The sequence below is a fragment of the Dreissena polymorpha genome, chromosome 5 (genome assembly GCF_020536995.1).
Source record: "Dreissena polymorpha isolate Duluth1 chromosome 5, UMN_Dpol_1.0, whole genome shotgun sequence".
NCBI classification, from domain to species: domain Eukaryota; kingdom Metazoa; phylum Mollusca; class Bivalvia; order Myida; family Dreissenidae; genus Dreissena; species Dreissena polymorpha.
In genome coordinates, this window is record NC_068359.1 from 99,856,284 (window position 1) to 99,867,927 (window position 11,644).

At 35.7% G+C, this 11,644-nt stretch overlaps 1 long non-coding RNA gene across 15 annotated transcripts; it reads right to left on the reverse strand.

Moving 5' to 3' along the window:
* Positions 1-4,187: 4,187 nt before the first annotated feature.
* LOC127831919 (uncharacterized) lies at positions 4,188-10,857 on the reverse strand. 15 transcript variants are annotated; one of them, XR_008026561.1, is made up of 8 exons: positions 9,311-10,263; positions 9,017-9,100; positions 8,764-8,851; positions 8,171-8,599; positions 5,178-7,972; positions 4,852-4,953; positions 4,659-4,718; positions 4,188-4,494 (listed from the first exon to the last, which is right to left on the reverse strand). It is a non-coding gene; the product is annotated as an uncharacterized LOC127831919 (long non-coding RNA). The 15 variants fall into 15 exon arrangements; XR_008026560.1 differs by having other exon boundaries at positions 8,171-8,851; XR_008026555.1 differs by adding an exon at positions 10,281-10,857 and having other exon boundaries at positions 8,171-9,984.
* Between the last annotated feature and the right edge of the window lie 787 nt (positions 10,858-11,644).

Consider the following 11,644-nt stretch of genomic DNA (forward strand, 5'->3'; position numbering starts at 1 on the left):
ATTGTTTAGTTATATAAGCAATCCACGTAGTTTAACAAAATATAACGACAACAACAGAACTTACCAAATTATTCAATCGTTTCGCGTTGCAACGCTTCATAATTTTCAGGTTTTTAAATCGTCAAAAGATGCATATAATGGATATTTTAGAGCATGGTAAATGTTCAGTAGTACTTTTTCCTCACAAATATCATAACTAAAACGAAAATTTTCGAATCTGAAACAACTTGTTTTTAAAATTTTGTCAATTTAGAAGATCTACCAAAACGTGAAATACCCTTTAATATAAACTTATAGTATGATCCGTGTTCTTTAATAAAGCGACGACAACGTTCTCCAACTGTTGATAGCTGCAGATCATTATTTCAAACTTTTACTAAATTATGCGGATTAACAACAATCCAAAAGAAAATTACAAAACAAAATAAAGTTCAATGTGGATGTGTCATATAAACTTCCGATGATATTGTATCACACAATTATTCCAAATATATTGACACCGATGGAAATAGGAAAATATTAAATTTATTTTGTTATAAAGAATAAATAAATGAACCGCGTTCTGATAAAACTGGGCATAATACATGCGCGTAAAGTGTCATCCCAGATTAGCTTGTGCAGTTTGCACAGGCTAATCTGGGACGACACATTCCGCTTTTATGGTAGCAACTCAAAATCGAACCTAGTGGCATTTGGTCCCGCGATAAAATTGCCTGTGTAGGTGTGTGAATCATTTCAGAATCATTTCAGAATTTAATAGCTATTGCGTGCCTTTTATCAGCGAATAATTGCTGGTACATTTCAATCATGTACTCGATGACAATTTGTTGGTTCATTTTAATTGTGAGTGCAGCAACTCGAAATCGAGCCTATGGGTATTTGGTCCCGCGATAAAATTAATTGCGTAGGAGTGTGAGTCATTTCAGCGTTGGATTGTTATTGCATGCCTATTATCAGCGAATGTTCAAACGGTTCATTTCAATCGTGCTAGTTATAACGTAGATTTGTCAAATAGTTTTACTACATACCGATTAGCGAAAAATTGCTGGTACATTTTAATCACGTACTCAATGTCAATGTGTTGGTTCATTTTTATCATGAGTGTAGCAAGTCAAAATCGAACCTATGGGCATTTGGTCCCGCGATTAACTTGACTGTGTAAGAGTATGAATATTGCAACTGAGCAGCGAGTATTTGTGTTATAACCAAAGCCGGGACTTGCACCCAGATTTCTTCTCCCTCGAAGAAGGAAAAGCGTTCTGCTTTGAACTACTGTGGTTGTATAAACACGTTTCATACAAGCTACATGATCAAGAGGTGTCACTCAGCGTTTGTACGGGCTTGTGACCGTTCTTTTCACAGCGAAATGAAAAGAGCCGCTTTACCACCTTGCGATATGCAATACGGACTAGCATACTAGCAAACAATATAGCCTTTACTTTTGCCATGCATTAACGAAGAAACATTGGCCTTTCGGCGATGGCTAAACCTCAGAAATCCCATTTAAATAGATATTTTTTTCACATCTTGCAGAAATGTTCTGTTGCATAATTTCTCAAAATATCCTAAATCAGATAATATACAATAACATGTGGACATCTGTTCCAGTATCTTGCAAGACGAATAACTATTTGTGGAGCTGTAACATAGCACAACCTTAGATATGTTACTGCCTTTCAACTGTGTTATTTTATCAAATATATTTCATTGATCAGACACGACAGATTTTCATTTCAACTTCACGTGAACAAAACACGTTCGTATCAAACTGCAAAATCGCATTGTAGTGTTTGCAGACCAGCTGCTGCTGAGAATTTTCTTCTACTATACGAATGTGCCTACATATCTGTTACATCAATGCATCATATACTAGTATTTTATCTTACAACCAAACCATAGCATTGAAGTAATACTGCTTTTCAAACAGCGCTTGTTAATATCAACCTAGGTAGCAAACTATGCGATCGAGTGTAGATTTGGCCAAGAGGCAAAAGTAGTTAATATCGCAAACTGTTATGTATATAGATTTTTTTCATCCATATTTTGTATTATGTGTGAAACAAAACTGCAAACTACTGTGTACACTCGAAAGCTTACAAACGAGATGATTGACCAGCGCTTGTCAATATCAACTCAAGTAGCTAACTATGCGATCGATTGTAGATTATATAGTGTGTTTTGTTCGTATATTCTACAAGCGCAATATAAAGCCTAAATACTGTTGAACGTTTGTGTTAATGTGTCTCACTGAAAGACAAGTAATACCAATAACGAGCCGTTGTACAAAATGTGTATGCAGTCAAAAGCGAGTAACTGCTTTGAGTTTACGAGTCACTGCTTGCTAGTTGCAACGCAAGTAGTTTATTTCGTGCAATTAATGTTCAACGCAACACTTAGTAGCATAGTTTGTGGCCGTATGGCAAAAATCGATTGTATTCCTTAAATAAGGATAGGATGATGAATATTGCTATTGAGCAGCGAGTAGTATTCGTGTTATAACCAAAGCCGGGACTTGCACCCAGATTTCTTCTCCCTCGAAGAAGGAAAAGCGTTCTGCTTTGAACTACTTTGGTTTTGTAAACACGTTTCATACAAGCTGCAGAGTGTAGTTTTGCTATGATTTGTGTACTGACTCGTGACCGTTTCTCCTATTTGAGTACAAGAAATGTCGCTTTACCACTAAATGTTTGTTTAACTTACTGTCGTTTCAAAATGGGAACATTCGTATTGTTCTGTACAAACATTTGAGTTGTTGAGTTTCGAATACGGCTGTATTGTAGCGAAACGTTTCAGATCGGGATAAAACTACATGCAACTTTTAACGCAAAATTGCTTTGCACAATTTCAAACTTCATGATCATACATCGAATGTTATGAAACTGCGTATATAGTTTTTATTTATTTTGCTAGCGAAATTTTTACATTTCATTGAATAACGCAAGTTTATGGCCATGTGGTGAATGTCATGAAAGTCGCTTAAACTGATGTATATACTTTTTCATCATATCATCTCAAATTGAAAGTCAAAATAATCCCTAAACGTCATTTATGTAGTGTGTTTTGTTCGTATATTCTACAAGCGCAATATAAAGCCTAAATACTGTTGAACGTTTATGTTAATGTGCCTCACTGAAAGACAAGTTATACCAATAACGAACCGTTGTACAAAATGTGTATGCAGTCAAAAGCGAGTAACTGCTTTACGTTTACGAGTCACTCAATGTAAGTCTCAACACGAGTAGTTCGTAAGGCGCAATTAATGTTCAACGCAACATTGAGTAGCATAGTTTGTTGCCATATGGAAAATATCTTATATCGGTTAGTCATTCATATAGTTTTTTTTATCATTTTACCTCAAATTCAAGTTTGAAAGTTTTTTGCTTTGTACGTTTGAAAGCTAGTGGTGTCACTCGGCGTTTTCACGGACTTGTGACCGTTCCTCTTGTCTGAGTACAAGAGAAGTCGCCTTCCCACCCCAGCCCTAGCAGACTTAAACCTAACAATTTGAACAATGCGTGTTATCAACTGGTTGGTAGCCTTATCAAATGCCATCGCGTCCTCGGACTCGCATACGCATCGACCCACGTCAGATTCTAAAGCTTGCGGGCAATTATGAGTGTCCCTCGCGATAGATTGAGGAGCCTTGCCAGAGTGTAACGACAGCATGGATAACACATGTTAGAACCGAAAACCGAGGCGTTTCCCCTCAAGTGCTATCGGTTCGCTTCGCAACTTGTGGAGTCGGTCTATTGACACCTACATACCTCGGTCGCCCATACTCAGTCAATTAACCGCTGTTGTTTTTCTGCTTGCCAAATAGCAGTCAAAACAACCTTACAGTGATCTAGCCAGATTGGAAACTACGAGCGAAAACTAACTCGCCCAAGCGAGTGACCCGCTCCCGATTCGAGCAAAACCTCACCTAAGCACTATCGACCCAAAAAACGCCAGTAACACTGCTCCGTTACTAGGGAGCCTTGCTAGTCAACACAAGTAATTTGCAATCCTGGCTAGAGCAATGAGTATATTCGGACTGGTGTACCACCATGTGATTGTCTGCGTCTAAATTGTTGGTATTTGATACTTAGAGTCTCTTGTGCCAAAGTTTTGTTTGATTTTGGTAATGCATAGTTAATACATCGTTAATACACAAACACATACATCAATACATCAATATTGCTGGCCAGCACAATAAAACAACAATCTCCTTTATTTTTCATGTAAAAACATAAACATAAACATACACACTGTCAACACTTGCCACTTGCAACACCGAGTTCGTTTCATTGCATAATGTTCACATTTTTTGATCGACACATATTCGCAATGTTACATGGATTCACAAAGTTACATGGATTCACAAAGTTGCACTGATGTCCATACGCGGGCCAATGTTCAAGTTATCGGTGCGATGGACCCACGGTTTTGTCGCAGCTGTACCCCACACGTATGTATTGACTACTCGGTGTCCACATCAAGGTTTGCAAATTGGCACTGAAAATAGAAAAGCAAATTGTGTTAAACAGTAAACGATGAAAGTAAACAGCCTGAAATGATAAAAACATGCATGTGTAATATACCATGGATCAAATAAAATAGTAAACACAAACTGCTAAAGAAAAACACACAACTCTACCAACTGTTTGACTGATACTTACTTTTTTGTATTGTGTTGCATGTTCAGGCGCCTTGCTGTTACTGCTCGTCTTGCAGTAGAGCTGAAATGAAATGAAAAGCATGATCAGAAACTTTCACTGTGTTTGTACAACTTACAATTTATGTGCACAATTTTGCATTTAAGTATAACATAACATTAAAACAATCTCAAACAATTGTTCAACTAATACTCACTTGTTTGTTTTGCTGTTTCCACAAAGGCGCCTTGTTGTCACTGCTCGCCTGGAAGTAAACCTGACACGTCTAGTAGTAGAAAACACTCGTCTTGTAGTAGGGCTGAAATGAAATTGAAAGCATGATCAGAAACTTTTGAATGTGTTTGTACAACTTACAATTTATAAACACAATATTGAACTATAACAGTAAACTTGAAACAGATAACAATTTTACTTACCTATGTTGTCTTCGCTGAAATACAAAAGTCATGTTCATAGCAATCATAGCATATTAACACACAATGAATACAACTCAACACTTTTAGTAAGAAACTCAGTACTTACTTTGTATTTTGTATCCAATCCCTCTGCTGGCAATCTTCTTCAGTCCACAATCGAGCTGAAATCAAGACTCAATGCATACATGTAAATTTTGCCAAATAATAAACAGAACTGTGAACCAAAACTTTAACTAAACAAAACTAACTTTTCAACTGTAATGGTACTCACCTCTGGCAACTGAAATCATACAGACATTTTGCATAGCACAATACATTTTTAGTTTGAAGATAAGAATGATTTATGAACATTTTACTTACACAAAGCATAAATATAAAAGACATGCTATGATGAAAAAAACAATATGTATACAAAATTATACATAAAGAAACACAATCTACTTACCATTGCTGACCTGAAATTGAAAAAAGCACATTTTGTATAGCACAACAATCATATTCAGTTTTTACATAAATGAAGTGTACTTACATCTGCCAAACTGAAATGAAAAAAGCATAGCAGAATAAAAGTCATAAAACATATTTCAATATGCAATTAAAGAAAGCAAATTGTACTTACCAACAGGCAACTGAAATGAAAAAAAAACACATTTTGTATGGCAGAATAAAAGTCATCAAAACAGTTCAATATGAAAATTAAAGAAGGCAATTGTACTTACCACAGCCATACTGAAATGAAAAAGAAACACATTTTACAATGCAGTATACAAGTCATCAAAACAGTTCAATATGAAAATTAAAGAAGGCAATTGTACTTACCACAGGCAACTGAAATGAAAAAAACACATTTTGTATAGCAGAATACAAGTCACCAAAACAGTTCAATATGAAAAAGAAAAGAAAGTTAGTGTACTTACCACAGCCACACTGAAATGAAAAATATATTAAGCATTGCATAGCAGGATACAAGTCATCAAAACATTTCAATATGAAATTATACAAAGTTAGTGTACTTACCACAGGATACTGAAATGAAAAACAGACATTTTACAATGCAGAATACAGGTCATAAAAACAGTTCAATATTAAATTATAGAAAGTTTGTGTACTTACCACAGCCATACTGGAATGAAAAAAACATTTAGCAATGCATAATAATCAAGACTTACCTAGCTGATCTTGAATCATTCTCTGTTTCTCAACTTCTCAGTAGTCCAAAAGTCTGCTCTGTAACGACCCACCATTCCAATCTGAAAAATAGTTAAGCATAACAAAGCACAAAACAAACCAAAAGAGTAGTTTACTTACCTCATATTTTGTGCAGGTTTTTAACAGCCAATTTTCTTCTTGAAACCTGTATTCGTCTCTTTTTTGACCCACTGTGGAACAGTCACAGCAATGTAAGTCTGAAACATAGAAGGGCATAACAACATTACATACAAACCAGTATATTTGTTTTGACTTACCTCGTGGCTAGAGTCGAGAAACAGATGCTGAATTTCTTTTCTGCCACAAGCTGTCAAAACATCTCTGCAACATCTCTGCAATTGAAACCTGAAACAGAGTAAAACAGAGAAACATTTTGTATACAATATAGTAAACACTTACCTTGTTATAGGCCTGAGTTGCAGCAGTGATTCTTTCTTGAAATCTTCTTCTTTTCCATCACTGCATGAGAGACCTGAAAAATAGCATGCAGTGCAAAACACATGAGTTAAATTAAACCAAAATTTTGTTTCTACTTACCTTGCTTCTGTAGAGTTGAATCACAGTAGTAGAATTCCTTCTTCAAACACATTTTTCTGTCTACACCAGGAACTTGAATCTGAAACAGAGAAAAGCATCACATCAAATTGTACAACTCAAGTGCATTCATTCAATGCTTACCTACTTTCTGTTGAGTTGTTTCACAGCAGCTGAAATCCTTATTCACTGTTGGCACTGCTATGAGACCATTTCTGCATGTGAAATCTGAAACAGAGCAAAGCAAAGTATGCATGGCAAAAATCAAACAAACACAATTGTAACACTTACCCTGTTTGCAAGTCCCATTCACTTTCTCAGCAATGTTCCTCTTCTTGAATCGTCTTCGTCGCTGACTACAAGTACACCTGAAACATAGCATGCACAAAACATACCATATAAAAACAAAATACAAGTGTTCATACTAAAATGAAACACACTTACCTTTCTGCGTTGCTCAGCTCTGTTCGACTGTCAACTCTTCATGTCATGTCATACCTGAAACGAACTAAATCAAAACATGCATAGCACACTATCATTGATGAATCATTGATAAAATATTGAAACAAGTGTATGCTTCATAGCTCTGTGTATTTTTCACTTTAAATCACAGACAACTGGCGATCACAAAAGTAAAGACATTTTTGTACTACTCAAACATTAAGCTCACATTCACGAACACCAACCGACAGAGTTGTTATAGAGTGATAATCCCTAAAACTGTAAAAAAGAATCGAAATCAGTTTTCATTAATCATGGTTTATTGAAACAAATGTATACTACAATACTCACCACAGCTCCCTGAAATGAAATAGAAATGTTAACAGCATGCAAACAAATGTTAACCAATATCAAATCATCTATAGTAAATATCAACAAAAGCATTTTGATACACATAGTAAGTGTTCACCATCATAGTACATCATCAGTTAGTTCGACATCCCACGGTTGCTCAAGTGTAAGTACTGGCTAGCATTTACCCTTTTCAGTAAACCGTCACACATCAGCATTTTTAGACACAAGTGCTGATAGATTCAACCCTTGTTATCATCTTTCACAGACTTCTATGAGTAAACAACTGAAAAATATAAAACGTTTGTACTCACTGTTTGGCAGCTCCAAGAAACACGTCTGTACTGCTTGCCATCTGGACATCAACTGAAACAAAACATCTTCAAACACACATACATTTTAAACGTTTTTGAACAAAAATCAACACAGAGCAGAGCTAAGCTGCAGCAGTTAATCTTTCTTAAAATTGAATTCTCCATCTCTGCATAGCACACATGAAAAATAGCATAAGTTTACCATCACATTACAGCAGTACAAACTAAAACAAAAATTTGATCGACTTACCTTGCTTCTGTAGAGTTGAGTAACAGACGTGGAAATCTTCTTCCATGTGTAAACCAGTGACTCGAATCTGAAATAAAGTAAAGAACACATTGTACAACTCAAATCAATGAATTAAAACTTACCTTACTTTTGATGAATTGTGTCTCAGCAGTTGAAATCCTGTTTAATTTCTGCATGTGAAATCTGAAACAGAGCAAAGCACGCATGTTACAAATTAAACAAACACAAGTGTTACACTTACCCTGTTTGCAAGTCCCAATCACTTTCTCAACAATGTTCCTCTTCTTGATTCGTCTTCGTCGCTGTCAGCAAGTACACCTGAAACATAAAAGCATGCACAAAACATCCCATATAACAACTATTTTGTACTTACCATATGAGTGCTTTTCTGTTCAGGTCAGCTTGAAAACCCATCACTGCCATCAGCATCTGAAAAATAGTACATCACAAACAAACAAACAAACATAACATATCATAAAAACAGTTTAACACAACAGATATGAGAGCTCTCGCAACCACGTCTGTTCTGTTCGACTGTCCAAAAGCAAGTGACAGTACTTCAATTCACTAACATTGAGAAATTCTAAACTTACCTTCAAGGCTTGTTGAGTAGCTCCAAAAACAAGACTGCTTGGCTCCACTGTTCACTCCAACTGTCATATCATCACTGGATAAGCACTCCTGAAATGTATTAAAACAAAACATGCATAGAACAAACATTCAGTCAAAAGTACTTACCTTTCACTTTGTCACTGCCCTGTGCTCAACTCCAGTCAGCATGACATCTCTGCTTGAAAGTCTGAAACATATAAAAACATGCAATGCAAAACAAACATAGTTACTTACCTTCTAGCATATTGTTGGAGCTCCAGAAAACACGACTGTTCACTCCAGCTGCCAGACTTGAACTGCCAGCACACATCTGAAAATCTGAACAAAGCATTCATGTTCATACTTTACTAGCCGTACAATTAAAGTTACTGACATACTCATCATCCAAAATAGAGTACACGAAAAGCTAGCTAGGTTTACCTCTGTTCATGTGTAATACACCAAATGAAACCATGATGATAAAGTAACTCACTTTATCTCTTCTTTTGTCAAAATACAAGTGTTCATAGTGGAATGAAACAGACTTACCTTTTCGTTTCCCAGCTCTGTTCAAATCATGTCAGGTTTTCATCTCATGTCAAATCTGAAACGAACTAAATCAAAACATGCATAGTATACAATCATTGATAAAATTTCGAAACATTTGTATGCTTCATAGCTCTGTGTATTTTCACTTTACAGATCACGGACAGCTGGCGACCACAAAAGCGAAAACATTTTTGTACTACTCAAACATTGCTGTATTAAGCTCACACTCATGAACACCAACCGACAGAGTTGCTATAGACTTATAATCCCTAAAACTGTACAATAAGAATCAAAAGCAGTTTTCAGTCATAATCTTTTATTGAATTCTATACATATGCACTACAATCTACAGTACTCACCACAGCACCCTGAAATGAAATAGAAATGTTACAGCATGCAAATACAATTTAAGCAATATCATATCATTTATCTACTATGTTTGCAAATTTTTTTCAATCATATGTTCGTTTCCCCAAAGAAGCTCATATTCTGTTCCACCATCATACACCATCATCGCTAATCACAACATATCGACACTATATCAGTACTGAGTAATTTCTACCCAACGCATTACACTTCTATACAAGTAAACCTGTACAAAACGAATCGAAATCAGTTTTCATTCATCATGATTTATTGAAACAAATTTATACTACAATACTCACCACAGCCCCCTGAAATGAAATAGAAATGTTACAGCATGCAAATACAATTTAATCAATATCATACATATCAACAAAAGCGATTCAATACATTGTCATTTAATATTTTTGCAACATTTTTTCCATCATATGTTCGCTTCCTCAAAATAGCTCAATGAATATTCTGTTCCACCATCATCCACTATTATCGCTCATCACAACATATCGACACTGTATCAGCACTGAGTAATTTCTACCCAACACATTACAACCATCATACATCATCACGCAACTTGTAAACAGTAAAACGAAAAAAAATTTGTACTCACGTTTTTTGTAGACAGCAGCTCGATGAACACGTCCGCACAGCTCGACATCTGAACCTCAACTGACAGTCAATCGCTTGACACCACAACATAAATTTAATTATTCACAACAGTCAGGCTTAAAAAAACACGTCCGATCAGTCCGATGTCAAAACTTAAAGTGAAGTCAAGTCGCTCACAAAAATTCGTTGTCAGTCAGTACTAAACGTTCAAAAGTTATCATCGCATGAGAGCATGATTTCATTTCACAACGCAAGTAAAAGTCAAGCCGTCATCTCATGACAATACCCTAACACTGCAGTCCACCAGTAATTCCATAACCCGAGTACCAAGTCGCTATTCTATAACGCGAAGTCAATTTAACTCTCAAAGTACAAGTCAGTTAAACTCAAAACTTTTCATCAATAGTCAGAGCTCACGAAAGTACGTCCGTCTTTGTCAAAGTCTTTCATTGAACTAAGATTAAGTCAATGTAAAAAAAAGAGCGCATAAAAAACACGTCCGTAACGGTCAATTTCAAAGTCGCAACTGAGCGTTCTTTGCCAGCCCAGTTCAATTTATACTGAGTACGACGTCGAGAGCTTCGAAAAACACGTCCGAACCCTTCAACGATCAAACGAAGAATGACAAAAAAGCACATTAAAAATGTTTATACTTCATGATTTAAGTTACAATTGAATGTGTATTTGATGAGAAATCAAAAAATCATACTTACCATGCAAAAATCATACAAATATTGACTTTGTGATGATATTTTTTCATGACCATACAAGCCGAAATATTCACACTCACAGCTTGAATGGGCATAAAAATTGATAAGCATGAGTCCGTACAATCCATCCAGTATTTCCTTCGAGTTAAAGCAAATCCATGGTCTTTAGGTCTCAAATTTTGTTATGAGTTGTACTCAACGCAGATTTTAGAGTCAATGTTAAAACGACAAAAGGCGAGTATATAAAAAAATCTAGTCAAACATAGATTACTAACCTATCATTCTGAAATAATCCTAGATCATATCAAATATGTGAGTAATCCATCAAAATATTTATTACTGAACATTTAACATCAGCACAAAATATTCCCGTATACCCATTTAGTTTTCTACATAGCCTGAACAATTCAATATTTATTTTCAATTCCGAGAACTCAAATGTTTTCATGACGTTCGACTGACGAAAGCAGCTCGATATGATTTCTATTGAGGAGCGACTATCGCGTTGTGATTTTTTCAACTCTGTTTTGTGAGTTTAGTGCCAATACAACGAAGATATAGTAAACAAATATCCCAACCACATATATCAAAATGTTCAGCACACTGGCGCCTACACACTCATATACAAATAGTATGGTTATGTGTACAATTGTTC